The sequence below is a fragment of the Anabrus simplex genome, chromosome X (genome assembly GCF_040414725.1).
Source record: "Anabrus simplex isolate iqAnaSimp1 chromosome X, ASM4041472v1, whole genome shotgun sequence".
NCBI classification, from domain to species: Eukaryota; Metazoa; Arthropoda; class Insecta; order Orthoptera; family Tettigoniidae; genus Anabrus; species Anabrus simplex.
This window is the reverse complement of record NC_090279.1, coordinates 171,737,385-171,755,634: the sequence shown is the minus strand read 5'-3', so window position 1 is coordinate 171,755,634 and position 18,250 is coordinate 171,737,385. Positions and strand designations below refer to the sequence as shown.

The following is an 18,250-nucleotide window of genomic DNA, read 5'->3' as shown; positions in this document are numbered from 1 at the left end:
AATAGCCCCCATTCGTGAGAAGTTCGAAGCCTACGGAGCTGTTAATGATGTGCACAAGGCAAGATCCGGTCGACCACGAACAGTTACAAGTTCTGCGTGCAGTGCGACGGTGTTACAACATTTCATTCGATCACCGCAAAAATCAGTGCACTAGGGAGCGCGTGAATGTGGGGCTTAATGTGTGGTGTGGTCTGTTACCGCGTGGTTTCATTGGTCCCTTCTTCTTCGAGAATAGATAAAACTAGAGCCCGCAGCAGTTCTCAAAATTGTTAAAGCACATTTAGTACTGTTAATAGTACAACTGTAGCCTCCGAAAGTTTTCCACGTAATGACACGCTCAATGGTCATCTGGCCCATAAAACACAATAAATCTATGTAAAGAGTTGCTAATTACACGGTAATTAACGTAATAATAGTTAACTCTTTCGTTTATGTGTCCGTCAATCAATGACATGACGTGTTGAGGCGAGCATTCAGACGCATGGTAGTTAATATGAGGAATTATTTTATTAAAATTCATTACCCCTGCTGGTAAACCAACATGGTGACAACCAATCCACAGGGGATCAATCAATCATTCATCACTGAACTGCATTTATGGATTTCGCCCAGGTTACACAAGCTTCTTTTTAAATTATTTCAAACAATTTGGAAATGTACCAGATTCCTCTTCTTACAAATGAATATTTGGATGTGCCAATATGTGTGTGTGTGTGTGTGGTCTGTCATCGCGTGGTTTGATTGTTACCTCCTTCTTCGAGAACAGATAAAACTAGAGTCCACAGCAGTTTTCAAAAATGTTAATGCACGCAAGTGTAATAGACTGATATAAACTTGAAAACAATACTCTTTAACACACGGGTACATAACGCAAGTATCTAGCTCAAATTATTATTATTATTATTATTATTATTATTATTATTATTATTATTATTATTATTATTATTATTATATATAATTCGCTGGGGCCATCAAGGACCACGTTAAGTCTTGTTGCATTTGACACTGAACTTGGCCTTCTTTAGAGCCCAAATTTCCCTCATTCTTTGTGAGTGGGCCTGCTTACGCTCCTCTGTCCAAGGGGCACCGTGTCTTCTCTTCGGTTGCTCGTCTCGGTTTAGCCCGTTCGTCAATATTTTCTTGCGGAAGAGATCTCTGTTAAGGGCGTCTTCAGCTGAGATATGTAGCATTTGAAGGTCTTCTTTGGTATTTCTAAACCAGGGAATTGTGGTTTTGGGGTTTGAATAAAAAAAGTGAAATATTTCTTTAGTTAACTTTCTTCCGTCCATTCTTTTCAGATGACCGTAAAATCGTGCCCGTCTTCTTCTGATTGTGTCGGTAATTTTCTCTATTTTGCTGTAGACTTCCTTGTTGGATCTCTTTTGATGGACTCCATTTCTGTACTTTGATCCAATTTTGCGTTCTCTTTTCTCCAGTTCTTCAAGGAGTCCTTTGTTGGCATTTAGAGACAGGGTTTCGGCTGCATATAGAACTACTGGCTTCAGAACTGTTTCATAGTGACGTATCTTGGTGTTTCGGGAAAGGCATTTTTTGTTGTAGATTGTGCGGAATGTTTGGTAGGCTATTTCCAGTTTGCGTACTCGCTCCTGAAGTGCTTCTTTGTCCAGTCCATTTTTCACGATGATCTCACCCAGATATTTGAATTTGTCGACTCGGGTGACATCCCCGTATTATTATTATTATTATTATTATTATTATTATTATAACTTGTGAGGTAAAGTTATGAAGTGTTTTCATCCATTTAATATTAGTATGATTATTATTATTTACATATGTACGGACGATACGATCGTATTATTTGTGAGTTTATTATGTCACGAAACATGTGCTGTATATACATATGAGTTTAGTTATTGTAAGAACCTGTCATTAATAGTATATAATTTATTATTACCTGTATATATGATGTATAATCCACAGTAACATTGTGCAACACAGTGTAATATTCAGAATAACACTAGGTACGACGAGAACTATGTCGAACCTTCCCTACAATTGTAACTGTGTATTAAGCACTCTAGAATTTACGAGAAAAGGTGTCGGGTAACATCCTTCTAGAAGCATGGCCGGGCAACCTATATAAAGAGACAGTCTCGATGGTAGAGTTGAGTTATTGTTTAACAGAATTTGTTCTTGTGACCTCGTGTTGTGTTTATACCAATATGCTAGTAGCATCAATATATATATATATATATATATATATATATATATATATATATAAACCCTAACTCTGTCTGTCATTCACAGTGACATTATGGAAACGAGAAGGGTTCAACAGGTAAAACTGGTACCAGTTAGAAATTATGTCTCCATTACAAGAAAAATACGACGACTTTTGTACTTTATTAAAGAAAAATAAGTTTCTATCAGCGAAATCCTTGTCGCATATTCCCCCATGATGCCGTAGGTAAACAGCTATATCTATCGGCATGATGTCGAACTGCGTACATCCTGGTTTTTGTTACCTTCCACAGATATATTTGAGAGACTTAAACCGGTACCAGTAATGAGGTACAAAAAAACCAATGCAACGATGACCATCATACTTGAACTCTTCAGTGAAAAATACTATCTTTCAGTGATATGAATAACATTTTTCTATTCTTGGGCTTATCTCTATCGATAAGCACGAGATAGAGCAGCCCACCTGGTGTCCACTGTCATTAACGCGTCGAGTCTATACGATCTGGGAGCGTGGTTAGCCGGTTCGAGTCTCGTTCGTTGAAAGTATTTTTACCGTCACAATGTTGACCGGCAGGGTAGGGTAGGGGAGGTGGTGTTCTACAATTTCTATAACCAGAACGCGTGCCAAAAGAATGGATTAAATTCCAAACCTCCCCACAGTGTCCGCCTCTGTGGTGTAGTGGTTAGCGTGATGAGCTGCCACCCCCCGGAGGCCCGGACTCGATTCCCGGCTCTGCCACGAAATTTGAAAAGGTGTACGAGGGCTGTAACTGGGTCCACTCAGCCTCGGGAGGTCAACTTAGTAGAGGGGTGTTCGATTCTCACCTCAGCCATCCTCGAAGTGGTTTTCAGCAGTTCCCACTTCTCCGGGGTGGTACCTACCTTTAGCCCACGGCCGCTTCCTCTCCTCCCCACAAGGCCCCCATTCGGCATACCAGGTGAGGCTGCTTGAGCGAGGTATTGGTCATCCTCCCTAGTTGTATCCCGATGACCCAAAGTCTCACGCTCCAGGACACTGCACTTTAGGCGGTAGAGATAGAATCCCTCGGACTCAGCGAGGGCAGTATCCTGGAGCTTCAGACTCTGGGTCGGGATACAACTGGGGAGGATGACCAGTACCTCACCCAGGCGGCCTCACCTGCTATGCTGAACAGGGGCCTTGCAGGGGGATGATGATGATGATGACGACGATGATGATATTATTATTATTCTTTCTCCTTTGGTTTTCCTTCTTATTCCTTCAATACTCCTTTATCTGCTCACTAGCATCCTTTTCCTCCCCTAGGACCATTTTGAGCCTGTTTTCTCTCCCTCCCGACCTTGGGGTCCTTCCACTTTTAACACTTCCTTTCTAAAAGTCTGTCTCTCCCTCTCTGTTGCTTCTTCTTCCCTTATGTTGTTTCTTTCCAAATCTTTCTTGACTTCATGTATCGATGTTGTTGTTGACTTCCTGTTCCAAAGATATTTGAAGATCTGTTTGGCACCTGTTGTCATCCATTCTGTACAAATGTCCAGAAAATATCAATCGCATCTTCCGAATTATATATATGTTGTTTTCTTCTTCTTTATCTGTTTACCCTCCAGGGTCGGTTTTCCCTCGCTGAATCCGAGGGATAAACCAACCCTGGAGGGTAAACAGAGTAAGAAAGAAAGAAAGAAAGAAAGAAAGAAAGAAAGAAAGAAAGAAAGAAAGAAAGAAAAAAAGACCTCTCGGTGATGCTAATATGGAATGATGGCATATGACGCTGTTGATGGTTATCTTTTTTGGACAGTTGTATGTACCTTTCTCAAAAGTATGCAGGTCCATAGACGTCAAAATAAAACTCCGAGCTACAAGTGCACTCACTATGGTTTGTGTACCGGGCGGTACACCTTCACACCGCTAATTTAAAATGTGCGCCTGTTGAAACTCCTCTGCTGGAGGAAGTCTGAACTTTATCTACGCTATTAATTCTTTACCTTCTCAGAAGATGTCACCACGTGGAAAATTTTGAGTTTTTGAACTGTGTCATTTTTGATGTGTTTTTGTTTCGCTTGAAGTAAGAAGTGTGAACTTTCTCTCCTAGAGGACACTACTGAAGATCAACAATAGTGCACCCTAGTGCGGAGTCAAAGAACTATTTTGTTGGAGAAATTTTTATTTCAAAAGTTTGTTTCTTGTTAAATTTCTTTCTGTTATTGTTTAAGTTGGCTGTATACCCCTATTTTTCCCCTTGTTTTAGATTTATCCAATCCCGAATTTCTTTTAGTAATTTCCGACCAATCCGATGTATCTTCCCCCAACTTGGATATGTTTCTGTACCCTAGCCAATAAAGTAATTGTGGGCGGGTGTTTTCATTCCCCTAACGCCTAGAACCTTCCGCGAGAGGATATAAACTGCTGATTTTTGGGTCTCTGCGCCACTTCTGTTCCATCTTTCAGTGTGTAAAGTACATAGCAGGGGGCGGGAAGCGCCTCTTTCCTCGGCAGCGGTCAACAACAAGGTAATGGCCGATTAATAACTTCTTCCTTTGCTAGCTCAGCAGTTTAACTCTCGGGGCGGGTTCGAAGCGTTCCACCATGTAACCTTTTCCTAAAATGTAACTACTCTTCCCATCTATTCTCTTTTAAAGCTTCATACTGGGATAGAGAGTGCTAACCCTCTCGAGCTCCCACTCATATTGTTGTGAGGTGAACTTAGTTTTCTCAACCCATTCTTCGTTAACGTAAAACAATTGTTCTCTTCTTAAGTCACCTCTTTAGTATGGGATTAGCCCTTGTATTAACGGCCTAGTGCCAAGTAGGTCTTAATCAAAGTGTATTAGGAGTGCAAGTTTGCCTCCTCTCAAATTGTTATTTTAGAGGTCATTTAATTAACCTTCTTTTCGTTTAATAGACCTCAGTAGATTGGGTATTTTACCCCTGTGTTTACGTCCGTTGAGGACAACTTGAAGGTGGAGTTTGGTGTGGCCTGGGAGAGGCTTAAATTTGAGAGCGAGTGGCTCTTTTGAAAATTGAGTGTTGTATGCCTCGTGGAAGCTTTTCAGTGTAAATTGGAGCTAGGGCTCCTAGGCATGAATGGGGTTTTCTGTCCCTCTGTTGAAGCTTGTGTTCGGGGTAAAACTGAGCTGATTGCCCTAGCTTTGTGAAGTCAGGGCGCGAAGCCCAAATCCTGTAAATATTGTAACTACCCTTTTGGACTTGCTACTTTGTACCTGCCATGCTTGTTATTTCTTTGTTTTTTTGAAAAGAAAATATAACCTTGTTAAGTTTTTAATTAATTTTACTTTAGTAGCTTGAGACCTGTTCACCACCCCGCACCTTCTTTCACGCATAACTACCAAAAAAACTCGGTAACAAGTGGTAGCAGAGCGTGGTTGAATGGGTCTCAATTTAGCCCCTTTTGACGGCTAAACATTGTTTGTTCCGAACCCTAACCATTTTCTCAGTTGCTGGAATTTTTGAGTTTTTCAAAATTGTTCTGTCATCATGCCCGGCCCTCGCGATGTTCTCCATCTTAACTATTTGCGCAAGGAGGAGTTGATATATGAATTAACTATTAGAAATGTGCAATCTGGAGGCACGGTTGCAGTTGACACCAACAAGCTTAGAGAGTCCCTTGATTTGCCCATTTCCATCCCCACCTTGGGAGAGAAAGAAATTGACGATTCTCTTTCCACGATCACGGAGAATATTACTTTTTTTTTTTTGCTAGGGGCTTTACGTCGCACCGACACAGGTAGGTCTTATGGCGACGATGTGATAGGAAAGGCCTAGGAGTTGGAAGGAAGCGGCCGTGGCCTTAATTAAGGTACAGCCCCAGCATTTGCCTGGTGTGAAAATGGGAAACCACGGAAAACCATTTTCAGGGCTGCCGATAGTGGGATTCGAACCTACTATCTCCCGGATGCAAGCTCACAGCCGCACGCCCCTACACGCACGGCCAACTCGCCCGGTGAGAATATTACTGGGCTAGCTTCTGTAGTTAGTTTTTTTGATGAAAATGATCCGTCTCCTAATCAAATTAAGCGTGTGCAAGCTAGGCTGTTTCATTTTTCAAATAGAGTTAACGATCTGTTGTCTCTAAAGTTGAATGACGTTCAGAAGAAGGAAGCTAGTACGCTGCTTGAAAATATGTCTGAATTATCTACCAAGGTCACCCAATTGTTAACGGGGGAGGTTCCTCCCAAAACTGATCAACCCGTCACGGTGAATGTAGGTAGCGAGGAAGAGCCTCATAAGGGAGAAGTCAATAGGAAAACCATTGCTGCTCAAACAACCTCTGCCCCATTGGACGAGTCTGAACGCCGTAACTCATTAAATAATGTACGTTCTGAATTAACTACCTTGCCATTGAAACCTTTACCTACTATGTCACCCGGGTTTAGTAGCTTGCCTCATCCCTTGGCAATGTTGCTCAGAGGTATCTCTAAGTTTTCCGTTAATACCACCAGTGACGTAATTTCATTTTTAAGATTTCTAGTTGAATTTCAGGATCATGCCCTTGTTTTTTCTCTTTCACCATGTCAAATTTTGCAAATTATCTATCCGTATGCTATTGGTATTCTCTCTGATAAAATCGTAAGAGCCATTGCCGAGCAATCATCTATTGAGGATTTCCATGCCCACTTGCTAGCTAACTACATCCCTGCTAGGGCCAGGTCCTCCCTTATTCAGAAGTACTATTATCGGGTACAGCGCTTGGATGAAAACTTGACAGACTTCATCCAAGATATTAAGTTTTATACTAGGGTGTTTGCTCTTCATTTCCCTGAGGATCAGATTGTACAAGCTATTGTGGAAGGCATTTCACCACCCTACAGGTCATATTTGTGTTTCGCGGCATGCCCGCAAACTTTCTCGGAACTTGAAGCATTGGCCGTCTCAGCGGAAGGAGTTAGATACGCCGATTCTTTGCGTGTAGCGAAAGAACCCCCGCCTTCCTTTAGTAATACTCGGCCTCCACCTCGCCGATCAGTCACCCCTCGTAAATGTTATGCTTGTGGGTCGCCTGACCACCTGCGCAATAAGTGTCCACTGATCAAGTCGAGTGGGACAAGTAATGGGGCTGGTTCATCACAAGGCTGTTTTAAATGTGGGGCTTTCTCACATATCGCCAAGAATTGCCCAAATTCGAATAGCACCCCCTCCTGCTCAACTTCTGGTGCAAATTCCACCTATGCCAATAATAAAAAGTGACTAGTGGCTTCGGCTGAGTCGACTAATCCATCTTCCCGAGACTCAGCCCCTAGTAAACAGGTTGTAAATTCTGGGAACGAGCAATTTTCAACTGCATCTTTTGAATGTCCCAAAGAGTGTCTTAGGATTGCGGCGGATTCCCCCGCACCTATTCCTTTTCTTAAGATTGAGTTAAACAATGAGCCTATAACAGCTCTCTTAGATTCAGGCAGTGTCTGTTCGATTGTTTCGGCTGAATGGTATTCTAAATTGAAATCTGTTTGTAAACTACCTGACTATGTCTCATCTCCTGTTCAATATGTTTCGGCTAATTCATCCCCAGTAGAAATTCTAGGTTCCTTATTGGTCAAAATTCGTATTTTTAAATTCACATGGAAAGTTAAATTGTTTGTGGCCAAGCTCTTGTCTTGCCCCATTATATTGGGAGCGGACTTTATTTTTCACACTGGTCTTGTGCTCGATCTTCAGAGTAGGTCTTGCACTTTCAAATTTGCCTCTAATTGTAGCATCCCTCTATTAAAGTGTAACTCTGCATCATGTTCTTCTATTTCGCCTACCCAGGATGAGATGTTGTTAGACCTTAGACATCTACCTGAGGAGCAGGCTGATAGTATTCGTAAGCTGTGTCAGTCGTTTCCAGAGGTGTTTTCTGATACTCTTGGTGTTACTGACCTTATTGAATACAAAATTGAGGTCACGGATTCGATTCCTGTCCGTTTTCCACCTTATAGGCTATCTCCACCTAAAATGAAGGCTCTGAAAGAAATTATCGATCAGATGTTGAAGGATGGTATTATTAGGCCCTCTAAGTCGGCGTATTCTTCGCCTATTTTTCTAGTTCCGAAACCCCAAGGAGGCTTCAGGCCTGTCATTGATTATAGGGCTCTCAATCGGAAGGTGGTGTTACAATCTGTGCCCCTTCCCGACCTTCATTCATGTTTTTCATGGTTTCGTAAGGCCAAGTTCTTTACTATCTTGGACTTGAATCAGGCCTATAATCAAATTCCCCTTGCCGAAGAGTCTAAACACCTTACAGCGTTTGCCACGGACTGGAATTTATATGAATACAACCGCGTGCCTTTCGGGCTCCCCACGGGAGCAGCTGTACTCACTAGGCTACTAGATAGGGTCTTCTCCGACATCAAATTTGAGTACTTATATCACTACTTGGATGATGTCGTCGTATTTTCAGAGACTTTTGAGGAGCATCTAGATCATCTGCGAGAAGTTCTCAATCGCCTTCGTAAGGCTGGGTTAACTGTCAAGTTGTCCAAGGTTGCCTTTGCTAAGCCCTCTGTGTCTTTCCTAGGGCATATTGTGTCACCTGATGGTGTTGCAGTCGATCATTCTAGAACACAGGCCATCCGTGATTTTAAACCTCCCAAGGACATTAAAGGCATCGCCAGGTTTATTGGTATGGTGAATTTCTTCAGAAAGTTCATTCCTAACTTTGCTAATAGAGCGGCGCCCTTAAACCTTCTTCGTAGGAAAGGCATCAAATTCGAGTGGGGACCTTCTCAACAAGCCGCTTTTGAAGATCTTAAATTGGCTCTCTGTAATGCCCCTGTACTTGCTATGCCTGATTTCTCGAAGAAATTCATCGTCCAAACTGACGCGTCGTCGTCAGCAGTAGCTGCAGTCCTTCTTCAAGAGACTGAACTAAGGAGGCGACCTATCGCCTATGCATCCAGGACTTTGTCGGCTCAAGAAGCCAAGTATTCCATCTATGAGCTCGAAGGTTTGGCAGTCTTATTCGCCTTAGAAAAGTTCCGTCTCTATCTGGAACACGTCAAATTCGACCTGGAGACAGATAATCAAGCCTTAAGCTGGGTCTTAGGTAGGCCGCGTCGTACTGGTCGCATAGCCCGTTGGGCCATCCGTATTTCTGCCTTCCAATTCGATGTCAGGCATATCAGAGGTACCGAAAATGTTGTTGCTGATGGACTCAGTCGTATGTTTTCTAACGACGTCGAGACCCATGAACCGGTCGACAGTTCATCACCTCCCGAGTCCATACTATCTGGTGTTAATGCCATCTTAACTGATGCTCCCATGCTTTTTAGGGATATTGAGAAATACCAACGTGAAGATCCGACGCTGGCTCCGATAATGGAAACCCTTTCTTCTGGGGAACATGTTGTCCCTTATGTTCTGAGGAATGGTGTTTTATGTTGCCCCTCGAGGCATGATAAGATGATGAAAGTTGTCGTTCCAGCTGTACTTGTACCTATGATCTTCAAGTACTATCATGAGACCCCATTGGGCGGGCATCTAGGAATCTTTAAAACTCGTGAAAAGATTCGTGAAAGGTTCATCTGGAAAGGTATGGACGGTGAAATCCGTGAACTAGTAAAGGCTTGTAAATCCTGTTTGATTAGTAAACCAACCATGTCCACCAAGGTAGGCCTTTTGTCTTCGCATCAAGCGTCACGCCCCATGGAACGCCTGTATACTGATTATGTAGGACCCTTCCCCCAGTCAAAGGGAAATGCTAACAAGTTCATCCTTGTATGCGTAGATGGCTTTACTAGATTTTCCTGGTTATTTCCGACTAAGCTGGCTACCGCTCAGTCTACCATTACTTGCTTAAATTCTATTTTTGCTTCTTTTGGTCCGTGCCAATATATTGTATCTGATAATGCTAACGCTTTTACATCTAATTTATTTCGTAAATTCTGTTTTGACTTGTCCATCTCTCATGTAACTACTTCTGCTTATTACCCTCAACCATCTCTGGCTGAACGAGTTAACCGTAATCTCAGGTCCGCACTTATTGCCTATCATCATGAAGACCATTCCAGGTGGGACACGTCCCTGCATTGGTTAGCTTTCGCTTTGAATTCGGCGGTTCATGAATCCCATAAATTCACTCCAGCTTCTTTGATGTTCAAGTTTGTTCCCAACTCGCCGCTCTCTAACCTCTGGTCTCTGAGTGACATTCTACCCGAGACAATAGATCCGGATAATATTAAAGATCTTTGGAAGAAGGCTAAAGCCAATCTTAAGGTATCTCATGAAAAGGTTAGGGAAAGGTATGATCGTGGACGGAGACCCACCCCTTTGAAGGTCGGTGACCAAGTTATAGTCAAGAACTTTGTTCCCGCGGGCAAGCTTGCCCCCAGATTTCATGGGCCTTGTATCATTCTCGATTTTCTTACGCCGGTTACATTGTTAGTAAGCAATCCAGCCACCGAGAGGATATTTAGGGTTCACCTGTCACAGGTGAAACCGGTGTAAATTTTGTGTCAACTTGCTTCATATAATTTGATAGGAATATGAAGGTTATATTTTTTTTTGAGTTTTCAATTTCTAGGCATTCTGCCCCTTCTATAATATTTTGTTTTATATGTAAGCATTTGTGTAAAACCTCCCCCGATTTGTTAAACTGTCATCCTGTCCTTGCCTCGGCCATTACCACGCTCCCGTCTCCTGCTCCAATACACACTGTGGCTTTATTATATTAAATGCCATGGACATCTGCTCGCCGCTGACCCCTCAACCTCTTCAACAAGACTGTGCCCTCAAAAAAAATGATGATGGTCCAACAATATTCTGCCGCCTAGCTTTAATGTTTCAGTGCCCCCGCAGCCGCGCGGCGCTGTGCCGCGACTGGGTTCGAGGACGGGCCCCCTCGGCCCCAGCGAGGACGACATGTGCACGGCGAGCCGGAGCTCTCCCCCCGGCCAAGGCTGATGTGCGGCGCACGACCTGCTACTTGCCCGCAGCCTGTATACCTTCACCGCGGGCGCGGCGTGTTTCAACACCACTGCTCCCCTCATAGTGCGGGTGAGCGGTATCTCAGGGTACTTGAGGGGTCCGAGCGGCCTCCTTTGGACGCAAGCTGCAACGGCCGGTCTAGCCATCCCACTTCATCAACATCAACTACATGAACAGTTACTATAAGCATTGACTACACTTGGGAATTCAACAGCAATATTTGGTGGACATTGCAAAAATTTTCTTCACTTTCAAGTATTAAAAGTTTATCTTCTGAATTCAACATCTACAAACATAAAGACTGTACTTCACCTGCAACAACAATATTTTGAAACTGAATCAAACCAAATTAAGAATTTTTTTTGGCAATTAATCTCCTTATCTACATCAAAACTCGGACCTTGTTTTCAAACAATTTCATGTGTCACCCCTGGAGGAACTTTTGGGGGGGGAGGTCTGTACCGGGCGGTACACCTTCACACCGCTAATTTAAAATGTGCGCCTGTTGAAACTCCTCTGCTGGAGGAAGTCTGAACTTTATCTACGCTATTAATTCTTTACCTTCTCAGAAGATGTCACCACGTGGAAAATTTTGAGTTTTTGAACTGTCATTTTTGATGTGTTTTTGTTTCGCTTGAAGTAAGAAGTGTGAACTTTCTCTCCTAGAGGACACTACTGAAGATCAACAATAGTGCACCCTAGTGCGGAGTCAAAGAACTATTTTGTTGGAGAAATTTTTATTTCAAAAGTTTGTTTCTTGTTAAATTTCTTTCTGTTATTGTTTAAGTTGGCTGTATACCCCTATTTTTCCCCTTGTTTTAGATTTATCCAATCCCGAATTTCTTTTAGTAATTTCCGACCAATCCGATGTATCTTCCCCCAACTTGGATATGTTTCTGTACCCTAGCCAATAAAGTAATTGTGGGCGGGTGTTTTCATTCCCCTAACGCCTAGAACCTTCCGCGAGAGGATATAAACTGCTGATTTTTGGGTCTCTGCGCCACTTCTGTTCCATCTTTCAGTGTGTAAAGTACATAGCAGGGGGCGGGAAGCGCCTCTTTCCTCGGCAGCGGTCAACAACAAGGTAATGGCCGATTAATAACTTCTTCCTTTGCTAGCTCAGCAGTTTAACTCTCGGGGCGGGTTCGAAGCGTTCCACCATGTAACCTTTTCCTAAAATGTAACTACTCTTCCCATCTATTCTCTTTTAAAGCTTCATACTGGGATAGAGAGTGCTAACCCTCTCGAGCTCCCACTCATATTGTTGTGAGGTGAACTTAGTTTTCTCAAACCATTCTTCGTTAACGTAAAACAATTGTTCTCTTCTTAAGTCACCTCTTTAGTATGGGATTAGCCCTTGTATTAACGGCCTAGTGCCAAGTAGGTCTTAATCAAAGTGTATTAGGAGTGCAAGTTTGCCTCCTCTCAAATTGTTATTTTAGAGGTCATTTAATTAACCTTCTTTTCGTTTAATAGACCTCAGTAGATTGGGTATTTTACCCCTGTGTTTACGTCCGTTGAGGACAACTTGAAGGTAGAGTTTGGTGTGGCCTGGGAGAGGCTTAAATTTGAGAGCGAGTGGCTGTTTTGAAAATTGAGTGTTGTATGCCTCGTGGAGGCTTTTCAGTGTAAATTGGAGCTAGGGCTCCTAGGCATGAATGGGGTTTTCTGCCCCTCTGTTGAAGCTTGTGTTCGGGGTAAAACTGAGCTGATTGCCCTAGCTTTGTGAAGTCAGGGCGCGAAGCCCAAATCCTGTAAATATTGTAACTACCCTTTTGGACTTGCTACTTTGTACCTGCCATGCTTGTTATTTCTTTGTTTTTTGAAAAGAAAATATAACCTTGTTAAGTTTTAAATTAATTTTACTTTAGTAGCTTGAGACCTGTTCACCACCCCGCACCTTCTTTCACGCATAACTACCACCAAAACTCGGTAACAGTTTGTAAGGAAATACTACAATACCCGCTTTGATTCTATTCAAATGTCGTGCAAAATCTGGAAAGTGTAACTTATATTCATAACAAATACACTGAGTGGCCGAAGTCCCGGGAAGGGGTGTCCCATTAGAAAATGTGCCGTGTATGACCCCTGAGTGTTGCGGCTAGCTGCGGCGTAGGTGAGCGGTCTTCCACAGACACCAGTGTCGTGAAGATGGTAACACGTCGCGAGTTAACCGACTTTGAACGTGGGATGATGATCGGCGCAGGGCGCATGGATCATAGCATTGCGGAGATTACACGCGGATTCGGCTTTCCGAGGTCAGGAGTGTCGAGGGTAGATCTTCAATATCGCAGAGAGAATGTTACCACCCGCGTAAACTGTTGTACGGGAAGACCACAGGTGTTTAGCAAACGGACGTCACGTCACCTCCGCATAACCATATAGGGCGCTTGGTGGACTACCGTGGGTAAGTTGAATGGTGGGTGTCATGAACCCATTCCTACCAGGACAGTAAGGGGGCAACTGCACCGGATAGGCTTCACCAACCGACGACCAACTCGTGTCCCTTTGCCGACACCTCGACACAGATCTCAACGACGTGCATGGGCCCGCGAACATTGGCAATGGACCATGGAACAGTGGCGGTGTGTCGTATGGTCTGATGAGTGCTGGTTCCAGTTGTATCGAACTGATGGGCGCTTGAGATTGTAGCGTATGCCCCATGGAGCTAGGAATCCTGCGTGTCTACAAGTTTGTGTCCAGGCGGGATGTGGCCCAGTTCTGGCCTCGGCGGCGTTCCCGTGGTGCAATTAGGTTCCATTGTCGGGCTGCAGGAAGCGCTAACAGGAACACACTATGTGGACATTCTTTCAAACCACCTGCATCTTATCTGGGCCTAAAGTACCCTGACGGAGATGCCATCTTTCAACAGAACAATGCGCATGTCACCGCTGTGCTGTGACACGCAGGTGGTTGGAAGAACACTCCAGTGAAGTTGCATTCATGGATTGGCCCTCCAGATCACCGGATCTTAATCCAATCGAGTATATATGGGATGCTGTCGATGCTGGTGTTCGCTCCATGAACCCCGCCTCAACACAACAAGACCAATTGTGGGTAGCAGTGCAACATGCGTGGGTCCAGATCCCTCCAGGACGATTCCAACATCTTGTAATGTCGACGCCTCGCCGTATTCTTGCCATTTTGAAGGCTCGTGGAGGAGCAACTCTTTTTTTTGCATCACATTCAGTGCCTTCCCATGACTTGTGGTCACTCAGTGTATTTATAGTCTATTTAGAATTTCCAATTATTTTATAGATAGTAATTTTGACGGTCGAAGACAGGTTTATGTGCTAGGTACCAATAATCACCATACAAAAATTACTAGCAAATTTATGGTGTAACAACTACTGTAATATTCTCAGATGTTTTTACGTTTAGACGTTAGTGAAGTAATGCAGCTGCATCAGGAATTTTCAGTATATAAGTCCTATGAAAGTTCTGCAGCTCCCGGAAATAGGAATGTCAATTTAAATGTCAGCCACGAGTTACAGCACGGCGCGTCTCCGAGCTGTTTTTCACCACTTTTAATGTTAAAATAACTTCATGAAATATTCACCTCAGCACGCATGGTTTCCAATCATAGAATTTACAGAATCACAATTATCAGCGTACCAAATTTGACTGGAATCTGAGTTTAACACCTGACAGTAAATCAAGAGAATTAGAGTGGGGGAAAAAGCGGCAGGGCCTAGGCTACCGGACAAAGGATCACACAAAACATAAAATTTTGAATATGATTTCTTCATTGTTTCAAAATTGTTTTCAAAATACAACAACAACAATTTAACAAATTATAAAGTAGAATACCACTTTAGAAAAGGATAGTTATTATACCTGGAAAATTATACTATAACTGGAATTGCTTCGTGTACTCGTTGTTGTTATTGTTCGGTTATCGTGTTTTAACTTTTTATTATCACTTGTAATGTTAAGCACTGGAAATACTGAAGTTGTGTGCGAATTTCTGTATTATGATGCTGGATTTAGAATTTTAAAGTAGTAGGATATTTTGTAATATTTTATTTCCATAGAATTGCTTGCTGTACTCTTGTTGTAATTGTACTTGTTGTTGTTGTTGTTGAGTAATTATGTTTTAATTTTGCTTCATTATTACACTACAGTAAGTGACCATTGCCACCAGGATATTTCTCAATTGCGATGTATGTTAATAATAATAATAATAATAATAATAATAATAATAATAATAATAATAATAATAATAATAATAATAATAATAATAATACAGCGAGACGCTTCGAGATTAATTCTTTCTTATAGACTTTTAATGTGGTCTTTTCTCTAGATCCTTTTCTAGAAATTATATTTTCAAGACTGAAGTAGGCCCCAAAGGGGCGAAATATGTATCGCTAATTGCGTTTTGTAATTCACGTTATAAGTATTGACTAAGGCATATTTACATATTTCTGCACGAGATTCTTAAATTGTCATTTAGCTGATTTTTTGCTTTCTTCCTCACCCAAATACTCTTTATCCTCTCAGTAAGTATTTTTCCTGCGTTCTTCTGTCCAGGTGTTAGTGGTTCGTGTGTTGGTTTTGTCTGCAAAATTGATGATTTTTTATTAGCATTCGTAATTTACGCCTATCCCACATAATTTCCTCGGTGACGTTGATTTCCTGGAGATCTGCTTCAGTTTCACTAAGCTACTTGTCCTTGGTTCTTAGTGGAATAACGAGGTTGAAGATTCCTTTGGTCATATTCTTGCTCAGTCTGACAATATGCTTATAGAATTTCAATCGCCCTTTTCTGAAGGTTTTAGATCTTTTAGGCAGAAAAATAAATTTCCTGAGAATTCCTTTTCATCCAGATTCCATCTATAAAAACTGGGCAGAAGATTTTCCGTATAATTTTCCTTTATTGCTTTTCTATGTCTTTGATTAATGATCTGTGTCCGATGTTTACGGCTTTCGATGCAAATAATGCTCCAGGTTTGATTACTGCATTATAATGCCTCGGTTTTGCTTTCCTAAATATCGATTGTTTGTTACACGAATTCCAGGTGATTCGGTATGCTTTTTTGTAATTTACTGATTCTATCTTTATTTGACTCACCATTTAACCCAGAAGATTGTAATAACTTCTCCTCGGTATTAAAAGTGTTTACCTGAGAAATTGTGCTTAATTTAGTAATCCGTTATTATATTACTATTTATGCGAATAAGCCTATTAGAACTAGGTAAAGTACAGAGAGGCGAGCATTTGCCTTCTTTGTGCCCATAATTCTTTCTTTTTTCAGTGTGGGTTTCCTTTCTGTCTTCAGACCAAGTTATTTCAGCCTTCTTCTTTGGTCTTTCTCATTGGACAACTTGCCATTTGCGAAGCTTGAATCTAAAGATTACCCTGTTTTGGACATCTGTTGTTTTAATTCCTGCCTGTTTCAAATCGTTTTTGATTTCGTCTATCGATTGATTTCCTGCCTGCCTCTGAGTCGCCATTGCCCATCGACGAGTTTTGGGTCTAGTATTTTTCTTATGATTTTACCTTTCTTTCCCTTAATCTTTTCAGTGTCTGCTTTCCTGCTCAAGATTTGCGTTTCTGGTCCATAAATACATTCTGGTTTAGTGACTGTATTGTAACGTGTTAGTTTTGTATTCTTGGAGATACATTTTTGTTATAGATATTTTCGGTTTGTTGGTATGCATCTAATTTCATTGACTTTGTTTCGAGTCCATTTTCCTGAACTCTTTCACCAAGAACTTAAATTTTGATACTCGCTTCATTTTGCCATATTCTGTCTACACCGAGCTCGATAGCTACAGTCGCTTAAGTGCGGCCAGTATCCAGTATTCGGGAGGTAGTGGCTTCTAACCCTGCTGTCGGCGGCCCTGAAGGTGGTATTCCGTGGTTTCATATCTTCACATCAGGCTGTACCTTAATTAAGGCCACGGCCGCTTCCTTCTCACTCCTAGCCCCTTCCTTTCCCATCGTTGTCATAAGACCTATCTGTGTGGGTGCGACGTAAAGCCACTTGTAAAGAAATAATATTTTCTATATCAATTGTGGTGCTTGTTTTTTGCAGATCATGTATTCTGTCTATTCAAAAGATATCTGGAGGCCTACTTTTTACGCAGTTTCTTTCAAGAATTCAATCTGATTTTGGGCTCTTGAAATGTCTCTCGTGTAAAATCCTAGGCAATCTATTGCTAAATTTTTCCTGCCTTAAATAACTGGTTGGTGAATTTTGAGGACTAATTTCATGTCTGCGCCATTCTTGTATCACATGTTTAAGGACGCAGTTGAAGAGTAAAGGTATTATTATTATTATTATTATTATTATTATTATTATTATTACTATTATTATTATTATTATTATTAGCGGGCGCTCTTTCTAATACGATTTAAATCGGTTAATGTATCTTTATAAACGACATTTTGACTGTTTCGTGCTTTAATTTCATTTACGAAGGCATTAAAAGCCAAATGCAACCAATTACAAAAGCGGTAATCTCCCTGCTAATGGATTAGAACAAACGTTTCAAACCAACATTTTGTATACCTTGCTCTGTTTGAAATTATTTCTCCTAATTGGGAGTGCTTTAAGTTAATTATATTATAGAAGGCTGACTGTTGATTTGAAAACAAGGGTTTATGGATACCAATTAGTACGATCATTGATTTCATTTGGAAGTTGCTCCAACAAGGCATAATCATAGCCAGATATTGATATAATCTATGGTAACCGTGATCAGAAAGAGAGTTTGTTTGTGTCTTTTCGGGAACCAGTCGAGTAATTTTGGTAATTGTTTCTCCAGTAAAGCTTGCTTTGTCCACATTGTTATATGCTATATACCGATGCGCAATTGAATCTGAGATATACGACCTCTAGAGCCTCCGTGGCTCAGGCGGCAGCGCGCCATCCTCTCACCGCTGGGTTCCGTGGTTCAAATGCCTGTCGCCTCATGTGAAATTTGTGTTGGATAAAGCGAAGGCGAGACAGGTTTTTCTCTGGGTACTCCGATTTTCACTGGTCATCTATCATTCCAGCAACACTCTCCACTATCATTTCATTTCATCTGCCAGTCATTAAGGATTGCCCCAGAGGAGTGCAACAGGCTTCGGTAGTTGGCACAATACTTATCCTGGCCGCTAGATGTGGCTTCATTAATTCCAATCATGATCTGGCCGAA

At 41.9% G+C, this 18,250-nt stretch overlaps 1 protein-coding gene across 1 annotated transcript in view; it reads left to right on the top strand.

Annotated features, from left to right (window-relative positions):
• The window catches only part of LOC136886751 (somatomedin-B and thrombospondin type-1 domain-containing protein), a 326,490-nt gene that overhangs the window by 157,901 nt on the left and 150,339 nt on the right, over window positions 1–18,250 (top strand). The window lies entirely within an intron of this gene.